The sequence below is a fragment of the Ranitomeya imitator genome, unplaced genomic scaffold (genome assembly GCF_032444005.1).
Source record: "Ranitomeya imitator isolate aRanImi1 unplaced genomic scaffold, aRanImi1.pri SCAFFOLD_1034, whole genome shotgun sequence".
NCBI classification, from domain to species: domain Eukaryota; kingdom Metazoa; phylum Chordata; class Amphibia; order Anura; family Dendrobatidae; genus Ranitomeya; species Ranitomeya imitator.
In genome coordinates this window covers 77,737-97,698 of record NW_027193516.1, presented here as the reverse complement: position 1 = coordinate 97,698, position 19,962 = coordinate 77,737, and the positions used below count along the sequence as shown (strand labels likewise).

At 45.1% G+C, this 19,962-nt stretch overlaps 10 non-coding genes and 1 pseudogene across 10 annotated transcripts; all 11 read right to left on the bottom strand.

Annotated features, from left to right (window-relative positions):
* Nucleotides 1-389: 389 nt before the first annotated feature.
* On the bottom strand, nt 390-580 carry LOC138653614 (U2 spliceosomal RNA). The gene has a single exon (XR_011315947.1). It is a non-coding gene; the product is annotated as a U2 spliceosomal RNA (small nuclear RNA).
* A 1,172-nt stretch (nt 581-1,752) lies between these two features.
* On the bottom strand, nt 1,753-1,943 carry LOC138653613 (U2 spliceosomal RNA). The gene has a single exon (XR_011315946.1). It is a non-coding gene; the product is annotated as a U2 spliceosomal RNA (small nuclear RNA).
* Nucleotides 1,944-3,115: 1,172 nt separating this feature from the next.
* On the bottom strand, nt 3,116-3,306 carry LOC138653612 (U2 spliceosomal RNA). The gene has a single exon (XR_011315945.1). It is a non-coding gene; the product is annotated as a U2 spliceosomal RNA (small nuclear RNA).
* A 1,172-nt stretch (nt 3,307-4,478) lies between these two features.
* Nucleotides 4,479-4,669, bottom strand: LOC138653610 (U2 spliceosomal RNA). Its single transcript, XR_011315943.1, has one exon. It is a non-coding gene; the product is annotated as a U2 spliceosomal RNA (small nuclear RNA).
* Nucleotides 4,670-5,841: 1,172 nt separating this feature from the next.
* LOC138653609 (U2 spliceosomal RNA) lies at nt 5,842-6,032 on the bottom strand. Its single transcript, XR_011315942.1, has one exon. It is a non-coding gene; the product is annotated as a U2 spliceosomal RNA (small nuclear RNA).
* A 1,172-nt stretch (nt 6,033-7,204) lies between these two features.
* On the bottom strand, nt 7,205-7,395 carry LOC138653607 (U2 spliceosomal RNA). The gene has a single exon (XR_011315941.1). It is a non-coding gene; the product is annotated as a U2 spliceosomal RNA (small nuclear RNA).
* A 1,172-nt stretch (nt 7,396-8,567) lies between these two features.
* LOC138653606 (U2 spliceosomal RNA) lies at nt 8,568-8,758 on the bottom strand. Its single transcript, XR_011315940.1, has one exon. It is a non-coding gene; the product is annotated as a U2 spliceosomal RNA (small nuclear RNA).
* Nucleotides 8,759-9,930: 1,172 nt separating this feature from the next.
* Nucleotides 9,931-10,121, bottom strand: LOC138653605 (U2 spliceosomal RNA). The gene has a single exon (XR_011315939.1). It is a non-coding gene; the product is annotated as a U2 spliceosomal RNA (small nuclear RNA).
* Nucleotides 10,122-11,293: 1,172 nt separating this feature from the next.
* Nucleotides 11,294-11,506, bottom strand: LOC138653562 (U2 spliceosomal RNA; annotated as a pseudogene).
* A 6,223-nt stretch (nt 11,507-17,729) lies between these two features.
* Nucleotides 17,730-17,920, bottom strand: LOC138653604 (U2 spliceosomal RNA). Its single transcript, XR_011315938.1, has one exon. It is a non-coding gene; the product is annotated as a U2 spliceosomal RNA (small nuclear RNA).
* Nucleotides 17,921-19,092: 1,172 nt separating this feature from the next.
* LOC138653603 (U2 spliceosomal RNA) lies at nt 19,093-19,283 on the bottom strand. The gene has a single exon (XR_011315937.1). It is a non-coding gene; the product is annotated as a U2 spliceosomal RNA (small nuclear RNA).
* Between the last annotated feature and the right edge of the window lie 679 nt (nt 19,284-19,962).

Sequence of the window (19,962 nt, the reverse complement as noted above, 5' to 3'; positions counted from 1 at the left end):
CCGAACTACTCGTAGGATACTTCAATTTAAACACTTCATGCTGACAGACAGCAGGCAGGGGCCTAATTTTGTAGATGGCACAATATATTAGCAACACTGTTACAAAGGCCTCATTCGGGCCTACATCTTAACACACCTGTTGCAACCAGCAAAGATTGCTTGATTGATTGATTGATTGATTGCATATTGGATGCAATCCAATGCTGAACATGCACAGGTGAAAGCAAGGCACAGGAAATGTTGCAAACGGTCCAGTGAAATTGAGCAAATTGCTACATTTGCCACCTGAAACGTGCTTCTTTGACCCTGAAAAGAATTCTCAGAAAGTGTTAAATGACAACTTGCTGGGCTGATTTCAATTCAATCTGTTTTTGGAAACCGGATCAGAGAAGGGGTGCACTGTTCCCGGAGATACTGCAATAACGGGTCAATGCGTGGAGTGGACAGAGCAAGCTCCATTTCCAGCTCCCTGTTCTAAAAATCCATTTAATATATGGTCCCCAAATAGGGGACGTATCAGATATTAAACTGATAAGAACAGATACTACACTTGATCTTAGCCAAAAGGCCGAGAAGCGATAGCCTGAAATGGTTTGCCACTCCAGACGCCCCATGGCCCACAACCAGGACTCACTGTGGAGAGAGCCCAAAAGATGATTGCCCAGGGGAAGACATTTTTTTTCTAAACTCTGGATGCCTTCTCAAATGGCAGTTCTGGTGTGTGTGGGGGCGTGTGGGGGGTGTGTGGGGGTGTGTGGGGGTGTGTTCAAGTTGGGCCCAACGCGTTTTTAAAAAATCTGCCTAACTCCGCCTAATCTGCATAACTCCGCCTGATCTGCATAACTCCGCCCATCTGAACACACCCTCCATCCCTTTGGCGCTCCAGAGTGCAACTATTAGTGCAAGTCTGCAAATTGCCCCTTTAAAAAAAAAAAAGACAATCCCCCTGCCATGTGGTCTGCTGCTGTTCCAGCAGCAGACTGAAGACGGCGCCATTTTTCTCTGCCTTAGATAAGTCCAGAGCCCATTGTGACACGTGAGAGTTCCGGAGTCAATGGCTGAAGGCCCCATTGTGACAGCAGCAGCAGGTGAAGGTTCCGTGCATAGATTCTATCTACTGCAGGCAGGCAGGCAGGCAGCAGCAGCAGCGCACCCAGTTGGTCAAAAGCATTAGAATACTACTCACACAGTACAAGACAAAATAGACAAGACTAGCACATTCAAGATCATCACAGACACCATTTTTCCTTCTTTATTGAAATACATATCATACACCACATAATTAAAAGTCAGTGGTCCACAAGAGGGAGCCAATGTTTTACAAAGGAATTTGTGCATGCGGTCACAAATGTAGTATGTATGGCCGAACTACTCGTAGGATACTTCAATTTAAACACTTCATGCTGACAGACAGCAGGCAGGGGCCTAATTTTGTAGATGGCACAATATATTAGCAACACTGTTACAAAGGCCTCATTCGGGCCTACATCTTAACACACCTGTTGCAACCAGCAAAGATTGCTTGATTGATTGATTGATTGATTGCATATTGGATGCAATCCAATGCTGAACATGCACAGGTGAAAGCAAGGCACAGGAAATGTTGCAAACGGTCCAGTGAAATTGAGCAAATTGCTACATTTGCCACCTGAAACGTGCTTCTTTGACCCTGAAAAGAATTCTCAGAAAGTGTTAAATGACAACTTGCTGGGCTGATTTCAATTCAATCTGTTTTTGGAAACCGGATCAGAGAAGGGGTGCACTGTTCCCGGAGATACTGCAATAACGGGTCAATGCGTGGAGTGGACAGAGCAAGCTCCATTTCCAGCTCCCTGTTCTAAAAATCCATTTAATATATGGTCCCCAAATAGGGGACGTATCAGATATTAAACTGATAAGAACAGATACTACACTTGATCTTAGCCAAAAGGCCGAGAAGCGATAGCCTGAAATGGTTTGCCACTCCAGACGCCCCATGGCCCACAACCAGGACTCACTGTGGAGAGAGCCCAAAAGATGATTGCCCAGGGGAAGACATTTTTTTTCTAAACTCTGGATGCCTTCTCAAATGGCAGTTCTGGTGTGTGTGGGGGCGTGTGGGGGGTGTGTGGGGGTGTGTGGGGGTGTGTTCAAGTTGGGCCCAACGCGTTTTTAAAAAATCTGCCTAACTCCGCCTAATCTGCATAACTCCGCCTGATCTGCATAACTCCGCCCATCTGAACACACCCTCCATCCCTTTGGCGCTCCAGAGTGCAACTATTAGTGCAAGTCTGCAAATTGCCCCTTTAAAAAAAAAAAAGACAATCCCCCTGCCATGTGGTCTGCTGCTGTTCCAGCAGCAGACTGAAGACGGCGCCATTTTTCTCTGCCTTAGATAAGTCCAGAGCCCATTGTGACACGTGAGAGTTCCGGAGTCAATGGCTGAAGGCCCCATTGTGACAGCAGCAGCAGGTGAAGGTTCCGTGCATAGATTCTATCTACTGCAGGCAGGCAGGCAGGCAGCAGCAGCAGCGCACCCAGTTGGTCAAAAGCATTAGAATACTACTCACACAGTACAAGACAAAATAGACAAGACTAGCACATTCAAGATCATCACAGACACCATTTTTCCTTCTTTATTGAAATACATATCATACACCACATAATTAAAAGTCAGTGGTCCACAAGAGGGAGCCAATGTTTTACAAAGGAATTTGTGCATGCGGTCACAAATGTAGTATGTATGGCCGAACTACTCGTAGGATACTTCAATTTAAACACTTCATGCTGACAGACAGCAGGCAGGGGCCTAATTTTGTAGATGGCACAATATATTAGCAACACTGTTACAAAGGCCTCATTCGGGCCTACATCTTAACACACCTGTTGCAACCAGCAAAGATTGCTTGATTGATTGATTGATTGATTGCATATTGGATGCAATCCAATGCTGAACATGCACAGGTGAAAGCAAGGCACAGGAAATGTTGCAAACGGTCCAGTGAAATTGAGCAAATTGCTACATTTGCCACCTGAAACGTGCTTCTTTGACCCTGAAAAGAATTCTCAGAAAGTGTTAAATGACAACTTGCTGGGCTGATTTCAATTCAATCTGTTTTTGGAAACCGGATCAGAGAAGGGGTGCACTGTTCCCGGAGATACTGCAATAACGGGTCAATGCGTGGAGTGGACAGAGCAAGCTCCATTTCCAGCTCCCTGTTCTAAAAATCCATTTAATATATGGTCCCCAAATAGGGGACGTATCAGATATTAAACTGATAAGAACAGATACTACACTTGATCTTAGCCAAAAGGCCGAGAAGCGATAGCCTGAAATGGTTTGCCACTCCAGACGCCCCATGGCCCACAACCAGGACTCACTGTGGAGAGAGCCCAAAAGATGATTGCCCAGGGGAAGACATTTTTTTTCTAAACTCTGGATGCCTTCTCAAATGGCAGTTCTGGTGTGTGTGGGGGCGTGTGGGGGGTGTGTGGGGGTGTGTGGGGGTGTGTTCAAGTTGGGCCCAACGCGTTTTTAAAAAATCTGCCTAACTCCGCCTAATCTGCATAACTCCGCCTGATCTGCATAACTCCGCCCATCTGAACACACCCTCCATCCCTTTGGCGCTCCAGAGTGCAACTATTAGTGCAAGTCTGCAAATTGCCCCTTTAAAAAAAAAAAAGACAATCCCCCTGCCATGTGGTCTGCTGCTGTTCCAGCAGCAGACTGAAGACGGCGCCATTTTTCTCTGCCTTAGATAAGTCCAGAGCCCATTGTGACACGTGAGAGTTCCGGAGTCAATGGCTGAAGGCCCCATTGTGACAGCAGCAGCAGGTGAAGGTTCCGTGCATAGATTCTATCTACTGCAGGCAGGCAGGCAGGCAGCAGCAGCAGCGCACCCAGTTGGTCAAAAGCATTAGAATACTACTCACACAGTACAAGACAAAATAGACAAGACTAGCACATTCAAGATCATCACAGACACCATTTTTCCTTCTTTATTGAAATACATATCATACACCACATAATTAAAAGTCAGTGGTCCACAAGAGGGAGCCAATGTTTTACAAAGGAATTTGTGCATGCGGTCACAAATGTAGTATGTATGGCCGAACTACTCGTAGGATACTTCAATTTAAACACTTCATGCTGACAGACAGCAGGCAGGGGCCTAATTTTGTAGATGGCACAATATATTAGCAACACTGTTACAAAGGCCTCATTCGGGCCTACATCTTAACACACCTGTTGCAACCAGCAAAGATTGCTTGATTGATTGATTGATTGATTGCATATTGGATGCAATCCAATGCTGAACATGCACAGGTGAAAGCAAGGCACAGGAAATGTTGCAAACGGTCCAGTGAAATTGAGCAAATTGCTACATTTGCCACCTGAAACGTGCTTCTTTGACCCTGAAAAGAATTCTCAGAAAGTGTTAAATGACAACTTGCTGGGCTGATTTCAATTCAATCTGTTTTTGGAAACCGGATCAGAGAAGGGGTGCACTGTTCCCGGAGATACTGCAATAACGGGTCAATGCGTGGAGTGGACAGAGCAAGCTCCATTTCCAGCTCCCTGTTCTAAAAATCCATTTAATATATGGTCCCCAAATAGGGGACGTATCAGATATTAAACTGATAAGAACAGATACTACACTTGATCTTAGCCAAAAGGCCGAGAAGCGATAGCCTGAAATGGTTTGCCACTCCAGACGCCCCATGGCCCACAACCAGGACTCACTGTGGAGAGAGCCCAAAAGATGATTGCCCAGGGGAAGACATTTTTTTTCTAAACTCTGGATGCCTTCTCAAATGGCAGTTCTGGTGTGTGTGGGGGCGTGTGGGGGGTGTGTGGGGGTGTGTGGGGGTGTGTTCAAGTTGGGCCCAACGCGTTTTTAAAAAATCTGCCTAACTCCGCCTAATCTGCATAACTCCGCCTGATCTGCATAACTCCGCCCATCTGAACACACCCTCCATCCCTTTGGCGCTCCAGAGTGCAACTATTAGTGCAAGTCTGCAAATTGCCCCTTTAAAAAAAAAAAAGACAATCCCCCTGCCATGTGGTCTGCTGCTGTTCCAGCAGCAGACTGAAGACGGCGCCATTTTTCTCTGCCTTAGATAAGTCCAGAGCCCATTGTGACACGTGAGAGTTCCGGAGTCAATGGCTGAAGGCCCCATTGTGACAGCAGCAGCAGGTGAAGGTTCCGTGCATAGATTCTATCTACTGCAGGCAGGCAGGCAGGCAGCAGCAGCAGCGCACCCAGTTGGTCAAAAGCATTAGAATACTACTCACACAGTACAAGACAAAATAGACAAGACTAGCACATTCAAGATCATCACAGACACCATTTTTCCTTCTTTATTGAAATACATATCATACACCACATAATTAAAAGTCAGTGGTCCACAAGAGGGAGCCAATGTTTTACAAAGGAATTTGTGCATGCGGTCACAAATGTAGTATGTATGGCCGAACTACTCGTAGGATACTTCAATTTAAACACTTCATGCTGACAGACAGCAGGCAGGGGCCTAATTTTGTAGATGGCACAATATATTAGCAACACTGTTACAAAGGCCTCATTCGGGCCTACATCTTAACACACCTGTTGCAACCAGCAAAGATTGCTTGATTGATTGATTGATTGATTGCATATTGGATGCAATCCAATGCTGAACATGCACAGGTGAAAGCAAGGCACAGGAAATGTTGCAAACGGTCCAGTGAAATTGAGCAAATTGCTACATTTGCCACCTGAAACGTGCTTCTTTGACCCTGAAAAGAATTCTCAGAAAGTGTTAAATGACAACTTGCTGGGCTGATTTCAATTCAATCTGTTTTTGGAAACCGGATCAGAGAAGGGGTGCACTGTTCCCGGAGATACTGCAATAACGGGTCAATGCGTGGAGTGGACAGAGCAAGCTCCATTTCCAGCTCCCTGTTCTAAAAATCCATTTAATATATGGTCCCCAAATAGGGGACGTATCAGATATTAAACTGATAAGAACAGATACTACACTTGATCTTAGCCAAAAGGCCGAGAAGCGATAGCCTGAAATGGTTTGCCACTCCAGACGCCCCATGGCCCACAACCAGGACTCACTGTGGAGAGAGCCCAAAAGATGATTGCCCAGGGGAAGACATTTTTTTTCTAAACTCTGGATGCCTTCTCAAATGGCAGTTCTGGTGTGTGTGGGGGCGTGTGGGGGGTGTGTGGGGGTGTGTGGGGGTGTGTTCAAGTTGGGCCCAACGCGTTTTTAAAAAATCTGCCTAACTCCGCCTAATCTGCATAACTCCGCCTGATCTGCATAACTCCGCCCATCTGAACACACCCTCCATCCCTTTGGCGCTCCAGAGTGCAACTATTAGTGCAAGTCTGCAAATTGCCCCTTTAAAAAAAAAAAAGACAATCCCCCTGCCATGTGGTCTGCTGCTGTTCCAGCAGCAGACTGAAGACGGCGCCATTTTTCTCTGCCTTAGATAAGTCCAGAGCCCATTGTGACACGTGAGAGTTCCGGAGTCAATGGCTGAAGGCCCCATTGTGACAGCAGCAGCAGGTGAAGGTTCCGTGCATAGATTCTATCTACTGCAGGCAGGCAGGCAGGCAGCAGCAGCAGCGCACCCAGTTGGTCAAAAGCATTAGAATACTACTCACACAGTACAAGACAAAATAGACAAGACTAGCACATTCAAGATCATCACAGACACCATTTTTCCTTCTTTATTGAAATACATATCATACACCACATAATTAAAAGTCAGTGGTCCACAAGAGGGAGCCAATGTTTTACAAAGGAATTTGTGCATGCGGTCACAAATGTAGTATGTATGGCCGAACTACTCGTAGGATACTTCAATTTAAACACTTCATGCTGACAGACAGCAGGCAGGGGCCTAATTTTGTAGATGGCACAATATATTAGCAACACTGTTACAAAGGCCTCATTCGGGCCTACATCTTAACACACCTGTTGCAACCAGCAAAGATTGCTTGATTGATTGATTGATTGATTGCATATTGGATGCAATCCAATGCTGAACATGCACAGGTGAAAGCAAGGCACAGGAAATGTTGCAAACGGTCCAGTGAAATTGAGCAAATTGCTACATTTGCCACCTGAAACGTGCTTCTTTGACCCTGAAAAGAATTCTCAGAAAGTGTTAAATGACAACTTGCTGGGCTGATTTCAATTCAATCTGTTTTTGGAAACCGGATCAGAGAAGGGGTGCACTGTTCCCGGAGATACTGCAATAACGGGTCAATGCGTGGAGTGGACAGAGCAAGCTCCATTTCCAGCTCCCTGTTCTAAAAATCCATTTAATATATGGTCCCCAAATAGGGGACGTATCAGATATTAAACTGATAAGAACAGATACTACACTTGATCTTAGCCAAAAGGCCGAGAAGCGATAGCCTGAAATGGTTTGCCACTCCAGACGCCCCATGGCCCACAACCAGGACTCACTGTGGAGAGAGCCCAAAAGATGATTGCCCAGGGGAAGACATTTTTTTTCTAAACTCTGGATGCCTTCTCAAATGGCAGTTCTGGTGTGTGTGGGGGCGTGTGGGGGGTGTGTGGGGGTGTGTGGGGGTGTGTTCAAGTTGGGCCCAACGCGTTTTTAAAAAATCTGCCTAACTCCGCCTAATCTGCATAACTCCGCCTGATCTGCATAACTCCGCCCATCTGAACACACCCTCCATCCCTTTGGCGCTCCAGAGTGCAACTATTAGTGCAAGTCTGCAAATTGCCCCTTTAAAAAAAAAAAAGACAATCCCCCTGCCATGTGGTCTGCTGCTGTTCCAGCAGCAGACTGAAGACGGCGCCATTTTTCTCTGCCTTAGATAAGTCCAGAGCCCATTGTGACACGTGAGAGTTCCGGAGTCAATGGCTGAAGGCCCCATTGTGACAGCAGCAGCAGGTGAAGGTTCCGTGCATAGATTCTATCTACTGCAGGCAGGCAGGCAGGCAGCAGCAGCAGCGCACCCAGTTGGTCAAAAGCATTAGAATACTACTCACACAGTACAAGACAAAATAGACAAGACTAGCACATTCAAGATCATCACAGACACCATTTTTCCTTCTTTATTGAAATACATATCATACACCACATAATTAAAAGTCAGTGGTCCACAAGAGGGAGCCAATGTTTTACAAAGGAATTTGTGCATGCGGTCACAAATGTAGTATGTATGGCCGAACTACTCGTAGGATACTTCAATTTAAACACTTCATGCTGACAGACAGCAGGCAGGGGCCTAATTTTGTAGATGGCACAATATATTAGCAACACTGTTACAAAGGCCTCATTCGGGCCTACATCTTAACACACCTGTTGCAACCAGCAAAGATTGCTTGATTGATTGATTGATTGATTGCATATTGGATGCAATCCAATGCTGAACATGCACAGGTGAAAGCAAGGCACAGGAAATGTTGCAAACGGTCCAGTGAAATTGAGCAAATTGCTACATTTGCCACCTGAAACGTGCTTCTTTGACCCTGAAAAGAATTCTCAGAAAGTGTTAAATGACAACTTGCTGGGCTGATTTCAATTCAATCTGTTTTTGGAAACCGGATCAGAGAAGGGGTGCACTGTTCCCGGAGATACTGCAATAACGGGTCAATGCGTGGAGTGGACAGAGCAAGCTCCATTTCCAGCTCCCTGTTCTAAAAATCCATTTAATATATGGTCCCCAAATAGGGGACGTATCAGATATTAAACTGATAAGAACAGATACTACACTTGATCTTAGCCAAAAGGCCGAGAAGCGATAGCCTGAAATGGTTTGCCACTCCAGACGCCCCATGGCCCACAACCAGGACTCACTGTGGAGAGAGCCCAAAAGATGATTGCCCAGGGGAAGACATTTTTTTTCTAAACTCTGGATGCCTTCTCAAATGGCAGTTCTGGTGTGTGTGGGGGCGTGTGGGGGGTGTGTGGGGGTGTGTGGGGGTGTGTTCAAGTTGGGCCCAACGCGTTTTTAAAAAATCTGCCTAACTCCGCCTAATCTGCATAACTCCGCCTGATCTGCATAACTCCGCCCATCTGAACACACCCTCCATCCCTTTGGCGCTCCAGAGTGCAACTATTAGTGCAAGTCTGCAAATTGCCCCTTTAAAAAAAAAAAAGACAATCCCCCTGCCATGTGGTCTGCTGCTGTTCCAGCAGCAGACTGAAGACGGCGCCATTTTTCTCTGCCTTAGATAAGTCCAGAGCCCATTGTGACACGTGAGAGTTCCGGAGTCAATGGCTGAAGGCCCCATTGTGACAGCAGCAGCAGGTGAAGGTTCCGTGCATAGATTCTATCTACTGCAGGCAGGCAGGCAGGCAGCAGCAGCAGCGCACCCAGTTGGTCAAAAGCATTAGAATACTACTCACACAGTACAAGACAAAATAGACAAGACTAGCACATTCAAGATCATCACAGACACCATTTTTCCTTCTTTATTGAAATACATATCATACACCACATAATTAAAAGTCAGTGGTCCACAAGAGGGAGCCAATGTTTTACAAAGGAATTTGTGCATGCGGTCACAAATGTAGTATGTATGGCCGAACTACTCGTAGGATACTTCAATTTAAACACTTCATGCTGACAGACAGCAGGCAGGGGCCTAATTTTGTAGATGGCACAATATATTAGCAACACTGTTACAAAGGCCTCATTCGGGCCTACATCTTAACACACCTGTTGCAACCAGCAAAGATTGCTTGATTGATTGATTGATTGATTGCATATTGGATGCAATCCAATGCTGAACATGCACAGGTGAAAGCAAGGCACAGGAAATGTTGCAAACGGTCCAGTGAAATTGAGCAAATTGCTACATTTGCCACCTGAAACGTGCTTCTTTGACCCTGAAAAGAATTCTCAGAAAGTGTTAAATGACAACTTGCTGGGCTGATTTCAATTCAATCTGTTTTTGGAAACCGGATCAGAGAAGGGGTGCACTGTTCCCGGAGATACTGCAATAACGGGTCAATGCGTGGAGTGGACAGAGCAAGCTCCATTTCCAGCTCCCTGTTCTAAAAATCCATTTAATATATGGTCCCCAAATAGGGGACGTATCAGATATTAAACTGATAAGAACAGATACTACACTTGATCTTAGCCAAAAGGCCGAGAAGCGATAGCCTGAAATGGTTTGCCACTCCAGACGCCCCATGGCCCACAACCAGGACTCACTGTGGAGAGAGCCCAAAAGATGATTGCCCAGGGGAAGACATTTTTTTTCTAAACTCTGGATGCCTTCTCAAATGGCAGTTCTGGTGTGTGTGGGGGCGTGTGGGGGGTGTGTGGGGGTGTGTGGGGGTGTGTTCAAGTTGGGCCCAACGCGTTTTTAAAAAATCTGCCTAACTCCGCCTAATCTGCATAACTCCGCCTGATCTGCATAACTCCGCCCATCTGAACACACCCTCCATCCCTTTGGCGCTCCAGAGTGCAACTATTAGTGCAAGTCTGCAAATTGCCCCTTTAAAAAAAAAAAAGACAATCCCCCTGCCATGTGGTCTGCTGCTGTTCCAGCAGCAGACTGAAGACGGCGCCATTTTTCTCTGCCTTAGATAAGTCCAGAGCCCATTGTGACACGTGAGAGTTCCGGAGTCAATGGCTGAAGGCCCCATTGTGACAGCAGCAGCAGGTGAAGGTTCCGTGCATAGATTCTATCTACTGCAGGCAGGCAGGCAGGCAGCAGCAGCAGCGCACCCAGTTGGTCAAAAGCATTAGAATACTACTCACACAGTACAAGACAAAATAGACAAGACTAGCACATTCAAGATCATCACAGACACCATTTTTCCTTCTTTATTGAAATACATATCATACACCACATAATTAAAAGTCAGTGGTCCACAAGAGGGAGCCAATGTTTTACAAAGGAATTTGTGCATGCGGTCACAAATGTAGTATGTATGGCCGAACTACTCGTAGGATACTTCAATTTAAACACTTCATGCTGACAGACAGCAGGCAGGGGCCTAATTTTGTAGATGGCACAATATATTAGCAACACTGTTACAAAGGCCTCATTCGGGCCTACATCTTAACACACCTGTTGCAACCAGCAAAGATTGCTTGATTGATTGATTGATTGATTGCATATTGGATGCAATCCAATGCTGAACATGCACAGGTGAAAGCAAGGCACAGGAAATGTTGCAAACGGTCCAGTGAAATTGAGCAAATTGCTACATTTGCCACCTGAAACGTGCTTCTTTGACCCTGAAAAGAATTCTCAGAAAGTGTTAAATGACAACTTGCTGGGCTGATTTCAATTCAATCTGTTTTTGGAAACCGGATCAGAGAAGGGGTGCACTGTTCCCGGAGATACTGCAATAACGGGTCAATGCGTGGAGTGGACAGAGCAAGCTCCATTTCCAGCTCCCTGTTCTAAAAATCCATTTAATATATGGTCCCCAAATAGGGGACGTATCAGATATTAAACTGATAAGAACAGATTTTTTTTTTTTTTTTTTTTTTTTTTTTTAAACCATTCAGGTTGTTTTATAAACAACAGTATGTAAGTCTTCCGAAAAACTCATTGTTGTTGCTTAAATATAACTCATCATCATGGTTATTCTTTATTTTTTTAACTCAAGAATATTTCCAAAAACAGGGATAGAAATAACATGTATGATAAACAATGAACACACTAGAGTTACTGGTACTTCACCAGATAATGCCATTTCATGACCTTCCAGATGCCTTCGGCGTCCAATCCTTCACCACCTCTACTCTTGTCCCATTTGTATATCACATATAGTCTAGATAGTATTAACCTTATACAATCATTTACAGGGATCATTTTTCTCTTGAATAATCCCAAATTTCTCACATCCCATAAGCTTTCCATTACACATACCATTATCAGCCATAAAATTCTTTCATTCATCTTACCACATGCCCCCATTCCAAACATTGCTACCCTCCAATTAATGTAATTTACACCTGCTAGTTCTTTACAAAGACCACCCACACCTTTCCACACACTATACGCATAATCACAGTCCCACATCACATGTCTCACAGTTTCACTCGCACCGCACCCATCTCTCGGACATACATTCGTTCTAATCAGATCCCTTCTTTTTTGCACCTCTCTTACAGGCAGTATATCATGCATGGCCATCCATACTACATCCTTCTGTTTATTTGACATTCCACTTGTACCCAACTTTTCCCATGTATCCGTTACCTCATTGAACCTCAAATCGTTGATGTTACATTCAATCTCATTTGCTCTCATTTTCTTCCTTACTTCTTTTGGTTTCTTAAACTCATTCATAGTCACAGCCAACAGATCATTCTTCCTAATAAACCTCTCAATCACATCATACCACACAGGACACTTAAATGCGACAGGCACGCTTCCATCTCTTTTCACCCAACATAACCCATACAACATCCATCCAGCCATATATCGTACCATATACGCCCCTTTGTTTCTTTTCCCCATTAAGACTACCACTGTTTTAATATAATTGAGGCTCAAAAAAATTTCAATGTCTGGGAAATCCATACCACCATTCTCACATGTTTTATATAGGTGTTCTCTTTTTAATTTTTCCATTTTACTTCCCCAAAAGAATGTAAATATTAATTTTTGTACTCTTTTTATTTTTTTGTATGGAGATGGAAAAACTCCAGCCACATACAGCAAAATGGGCAGTATCACTGCCTTAATTATGAGTACCTTCCCATTCAATGTCAGGTCACGCATACGCCAAAAATTCAACTTTTTCTCTATTCGTGAACCACACTCATCCCAGCTTTCTGTACCCCTTAGATCCTCATTAAACCATACACCCAGCACTTTTATTGGTCCTTCCATACATGTCACACCATCCATCCTAATTCTCCTATCGCCAAAACATTTAAAACAACATTTATCCCAATTTACCCTAAAAGCAGACGCACCACAGAAAAAATCCAATAATAATTTCACTCTACTCATTGACGCAATACTTTCACTCACAATCACCACATCATCCATATATCCCAGTACTTTAGCATTCATTCCTTTACTTCCAGGTATTAACATTCCTCTTATGAGTTTCTCTCTTCTAATCAAACATAGCAGTGGTTCAATGACACTAATAAACAGTACAGGGGACATAGGGCACCCTTGTCTGACTCCTGATCTGATCAGGAATTTATCACTCAACCATCCATTCACTAAAATTTCACTCGACACCTTCTCATACAGACATCTCACACCATCTAAGAATTTTTTGGGGAAACCCATTTTTTTCAGCACTTCGAACATAAACACATGCGACACTCTATCGAAAGCTTTCTCAAAATCCAAAGCCAACACCATACACTTCTGCTTCCTATCTTTGCAGTCACCCAGTATATCTCTCAACAACATCAGGTTATCATTTATACATCTCCCAGGCACAGCACATACTTGGTCATCTTCCACAACTTTACCAATTACTTCACGCATACGATTCGCTAGTATTTTACTATACACTTTATAGTCCGAATTTAGCAGTGTAATTGGCCTCCAATTCCCCAATTTTTTCTTTTCCCCTTTTTTATAGATGAGCACAACCACACCTTCCTTCATTGATTCACACAATTCTCCATTCTCCCACATATACTTGCATACTTCAGTCAGATCCGCACCCATGCACTCCCACGCTTTCACATACAATTCTATTGGTAATCCATCTTTTCCTGGTGTTTTATTTTTCTGAGCACTAAACACCACCTTTTTTACCTCATCCAGAATCACATCATCACACAGATCCTCACATTCATCCTTATCTAATTTTCTCTCCATACTGCCTAACACCTCAATCATCAATCCAGAGTCAATCCATTTTTTGTCATATAGTCTGCCATAGAAACCCTTTACCTCCTTCATCACACCCTCTCCAGTTACACTCTTATCATTCTCGTCCAATAACTCATCCATGTCCGTTTTTTTACCATTCATTTTTTTGAAGAAATATCTGGTACATTTTTCATTTTTTTCCAGATGTTCTATTTTTGTCCTGTACATAATTTCTTTTCCCTTTCTCTCAATCAGACATTTTAGCTCATTTTTTGCTTCCACTAATAGGTCATTCACATCAATCCCAGACATACTGCATTTTCTCAGCCATTCAATCCGCATATTTAAATCTTTGAATTTATTTCTATACATGGCAGCTTTTTTATAGCCCCATTTTCTGAAGAATTTTTTTATTTCCTGCTTTACCCAATCCCACCATTCCAACACACATGCAAACCTATTTTTACAGTACCCCCATCTTTCATACTTCTTCTTAAAATCACTCATCACTCTTTCATCCTCCAGCAGCCTCACATTCAGCTTCCATACACCCCTGCCATGCACAAAACTCCCCTTCTCTTGGAACAGACCCCTCAAGTACTCGTGGTCTGAAAAAGGGACCGAACCTTGTTCAAACTTAAAACATTCAAAATTTTTGGAAAAAAACATCCTGTCAATTCTTGACTCAATCCCCCCTCTATCTGCCCTGTACGTAGGTGGAGGATTGTCTGAACTTACCATTGCGGCATCTAAAAAGGAAAAATCAGAAATTAAATGAGATAATTTTTTACCGGTTACATCACCGGTATCATCTGTGACACAATTAAAGTCACCAACAAAAATTGTAGGAATCTTTCCTGGCAAAAACAAAGATAATTTCTCTAACAGAGCAAGACGCTCTTCCTTTGCAGTAGGACTATATACATTCACCACTCTGACCCGCAGCCCCCTATACCTAATTACAGCTATAATACACCGCCCCACCTCCACCACTGTATAACTGTCCATACAGTACTGCTTGTTCCCCAGCAGGATCCCCACACCATCATTTTTATTTACATGTGACCCAGACCATATGTGCTGTCCATGAGGCCAGTCCTGATCATTCGGAACTTCCGATAATCCGCACTCCTGCAGGCAGTAAATGTCGGCTCCCAGATTTTTCATATATTTCAGCACAGTAGACCTGCGTCCTTTAGATTTTATCTGCCTCACATTCAGGGATACGACATTAAGTGCAGCTTTGGCAGCCATATCAGCACTTTTTTATGCAAGTTTTTACATACCCACCACTTCTGTGTCAGCCTTGTCCTTCTGGAGGCAGGCAGGCGGACTGATAACAGCTGGGAGAAGGAACCCCCTCTAAAAAAGCCATGTCAGGGGAGAAGCTGATGTCAGGGTACTCCCTGTCACTGATGGGACTTGCACTGTTCTCATCTGCATAATGGTATGCCAGGCGGGGCTTCTTCACAGCTTGGCCACTGGCTTCATGTGCTGGCCTCACTGCTGCTGTGAAATCCCCCTGCTCCTTCACTTCACACTCACTGTCACTGCCATCCTCCTCCTCCTCCTCTGTCTGCATTGTGTCCCAGTGAGGTGTTTTATTCAGTGACACCTCCATGTCTCCCTCCCCGCAGGCAGAGAGATGTCCTGGGAGCTGGGAGCTGAGCTCCGTTTCTAGCTCCGCCCCCTTTGACACCTCCTGTGCAGTCACAGATTCCTCAGCCTCTGTAGCCACGCCCCCCGCTCTCCCCTCAGTGTCTGGAGCTCTGGGTGAGTCACACACAGCTGGCTGCTGATTACCTGAGGTAAGCTGATTACCTGCAGCTGCAGGGGAGATTTTTCTCTCAGTAATAATGCCATGAGGTCGGCGTTCCTGCAGAGCATTGCCACCAGAGAATGTAGGGCTGGCAGACGCTACCTGGGCATACAGCCTGGCTCCAGCAGCACTGTTTGCTCTACATTCCCTGTACATATGTCCTGCCTCCCCACAGCCATTACACACTATGGGGTTAGGGCAGTCTTTTGCATAATGTCCAGGCAAATTACATTTTCTGCAGAGCATTGCAGTGGGGCAGTTATCCACAATGTGTCCATATTCATTGCATCTCCTGCAGTAGAAGGGGGCTTCAGGGAAAAACAAATACCCACTATCCCTCCCAATAGAGAAGTTCAGAGGGGGATAATGGATCCCCCCAGGGCCCTGAGGGTCCACACCAAAACGGACAAAAAATTTATGCTTCCCTGTCCAGAGCCCAGACTCCATGCTGATGACTCTGTGGGCGTACTGGACATAGGAGCAGTGTCTTTTCAGAAATTTCACAATTTCCTCCAGGGGCACAAAAGGATTGTGCATGAAAACTACTAGGGGTATGTCCCCTCTAGAATAAAGGACAGTAAATGTCAGTCCTGTGAGTAGGGCATTATCAGCATGGTCTCTCAGTGCTCTGTATAAGTTCTGGCAGGCTCCAGCAGATGAGAAAATCAGTACATACCGTCCATCTTTCCTGAACTCCTGCAGGCAGACAATGTCCTCCTTCTTCACCTTCAGCGTGTCATAAAGGATCATATTTACCAAATATCCCAGCGAGAAATGCATCCTCTTCTCCTGCGCGACATCAATACGAAATCCATTACGGACCCGGGCGTCACCGGTCCCTGCGAAGCGGACTACCACTCCCATCTTCCTTAAGATCGCCTTCTCTTTCCTCCACTCCTTACAGCACAGCCTTATGGCCAGACCAAGACATACTGCACTTGATCTTAGCCAAAAGGCCGAGAAGCGATAGCCTGAAATGGTTTGCCACTCCAGACGCCCCATGGCCCACAACCAGGACTCACTGTGGAGAGAGCCCAAAAGATGATTGCCCAGGGGAAGACATTTTTTTTCTAAACTCTGGATGCCTTCTCAAATGGCAGTTCTGGTGTGTGTGGGGGCGTGTGGGGGGTGTGTGGGGGTGTGTGGGGGTGTGTTCAAGTTGGGCCCAACGCGTTTTTAAAAAATCTGCCTAACTCCGCCTAATCTGCATAACTCCGCCTGATCTGCATAACTCCGCCCATCTGAACACACCCTCCATCCCTTTGGCGCTCCAGAGTGCAACTATTAGTGCAAGTCTGCAAATTGCCCCTTTAAAAAAAAAAAAGACAATCCCCCTGCCATGTGGTCTGCTGCTGTTCCAGCAGCAGACTGAAGACGGCGCCATTTTTCTCTGCCTTAGATAAGTCCAGAGCCCATTGTGACACGTGAGAGTTCCGGAGTCAATGGCTGAAGGCCCCATTGTGACAGCAGCAGCAGGTGAAGGTTCCGTGCATAGATTCTATCTACTGCAGGCAGGCAGGCAGGCAGCAGCAGCAGCGCACCCAGTTGGTCAAAAGCATTAGAATACTACTCACACAGTACAAGACAAAATAGACAAGACTAGCACATTCAAGATCATCACAGACACCATTTTTCCTTCTTTATTGAAATACATATCATACACCACATAATTAAAAGTCAGTGGTCCACAAGAGGGAGCCAATGTTTTACAAAGGAATTTGTGCATGCGGTCACAAATGTAGTATGTATGGCCGAACTACTCGTAGGATACTTCAATTTAAACACTTCATGCTGACAGACAGCAGGCAGGGGCCTAATTTTGTAGATGGCACAATATATTAGCAACACTGTTACAAAGGCCTCATTCGGGCCTACATCTTAACACACCTGTTGCAACCAGCAAAGATTGCTTGATTGATTGATTGATTGATTGCATATTGGATGCAATCCAATGCTGAACATGCACAGGTGAAAGCAAGGCACAGGAAATGTTGCAAACGGTCCAGTGAAATTGAGCAAATTGCTACATTTGCCACCTGAAACGTGCTTCTTTGACCCTGAAAAGAATTCTCAGAAAGTGTTAAATGACAACTTGCTGGGCTGATTTCAATTCAATCTGTTTTTGGAAACCGGATCAGAGAAGGGGTGCACTGTTCCCGGAGATACTGCAATAACGGGTCAATGCGTGGAGTGGACAGAGCAAGCTCCATTTCCAGCTCCCTGTTCTAAAAATCCATTTAATATATGGTCCCCAAATAGGGGACGTATCAGATATTAAACTGATAAGAACAGATACTACACTTGATCTTAGCCAAAAGGCCGAGAAGCGATAGCCTGAAATGGTTTGCCACTCCAGACGCCCCATGGCCCACAACCAGGACTCACTGTGGAGAGAGCCCAAAAGATGATTGCCCAGGGGAAGACATTTTTTTTCTAAACTCTGGATGCCTTCTCAAATGGCAGTTCTGGTGTGTGTGGGGGCGTGTGGGGGGTGTGTGGGGGTGTGTGGGGGTGTGTTCAAGTTGGGCCCAACGCGTTTTTAAAAAATCTGCCTAACTCCGCCTAATCTGCATAACTCCGCCTGATCTGCATAACTCCGCCCATCTGAACACACCCTCCATCCCTTTGGCGCTCCAGAGTGCAACTATTAGTGCAAGTCTGCAAATTGCCCCTTTAAAAAAAAAAAAGACAATCCCCCTGCCATGTGGTCTGCTGCTGTTCCAGCAGCAGACTGAAGACGGCGCCATTTTTCTCTGCCTTAGATAAGTCCAGAGCCCATTGTGACACGTGAGAGTTCCGGAGTCAATGGCTGAAGGCCCCATTGTGACAGCAGCAGCAGGTGAAGGTTCCGTGCATAGATTCTATCTACTGCAGGCAGGCAGGCAGGCAGCAGCAGCAGCGCACCCAGTTGGTCAAAAGCATTAGAATACTACTCACACAGTACAAGACAAAATAGACAAGACTAGCACATTCAAGATCATCACAGACACCATTTTTCCTTCTTTATTGAAATACATATCATACACCACATAATTAAAAGTCAGTGGTCCACAAGAGGGAGCCAATGTTTTACAAAGGAATTTGTGCATGCGGTCACAAATGTAGTATGTATGGCCGAACTACTCGTAGGATACTTCAATTTAAACACTTCATGCTGACAGACAGCAGGCAGGGGCCTAATTTTGTAGATGGCACAATATATTAGCAACACTGTTACAAAGGCCTCATTCGGGCCTACATCTTAACACACCTGTTGCAACCAGCAAAGATTGCTTGATTGATTGATTGATTGATTGCATATTGGATGCAATCCAATGCTGAACATGCACAGGTGAAAGCAAGGCACAGGAAATGTTGCAAACGGTCCAGTGAAATTGAGCAAATTGCTACATTTGCCACCTGAAACGTGCTTCTTTGACCCTGAAAAGAATTCTCAGAAAGTGTTAAATGACAACTTGCTGGGCTGATTTCAATTCAATCTGTTTTTGGAAACCGGATCAGAGAAGGGGTGCACTGTTCCCGGAGATACTGCAATAACGGGTCAATGCGTGGAGTGGACAGAGCAAGCTCCATTTCCAGCTCCCTGTTCTAAAAATCCATTTAATATATGGTCCCCAAATAGGGGACGTATCAGATATTAAACTGATAAGAACAGATACTACACTTGATCTTAGCCAAAAGGCCGAGAAGCGATAGCCTGAAATGGTTTGCCACTCCAGACGCCCCATGGCCCACAACCAGGACTCACTGTGGAGAGAGCCCAAAAGATGATTGCCCAGGGGAAGACATTTTTTTTCTAAACTCTGGATGCCTTCTCAAATGGCAGTTCTGGTGTGTGTGGGGGCGTGTGGGGGGTGTGTGGGGGTGTGTGGGGGTGTGTTCAAGTTGGGCCCAACGCGTTTTTAAAAAATCTGCCTAACTCCGCCTAATCTGCATAACTCCGCCTGATCTGCATAACTCCGCCCATCTGAACACACCCTCCATCCCTTTGGCGCTCCAGAGTGCAACTATTAGTGCAAGTCTGCAAATTGCCCCTTTAAAAAAAAAAAAGACAATCCCCCTGCCATGTGGTCTGCTGCTGTTCCAGCAGCAGACTGAAGACGGCGCCATTTTTCTCTGCCTTAGATAAGTCCAGAGCCCATTGTGACACGTGAGAGTTCCGGAGTCAATGGCTGAAGGCCCCATTGTGACAGCAGCAGCAGGTGAAGGTTCCGTGCATAGATTCTATCTACTGCAGGCAGGCAGGCAGGCAGCAGCAGCAGCGCACCCAGTTGGTCAAAAGCATTAGAATACTACTCACACAGTACAAGACAAAATAGACAAGACTAGCACATTCAAGATCATCACAGACACCATTTTTCCTTCTTTATTGA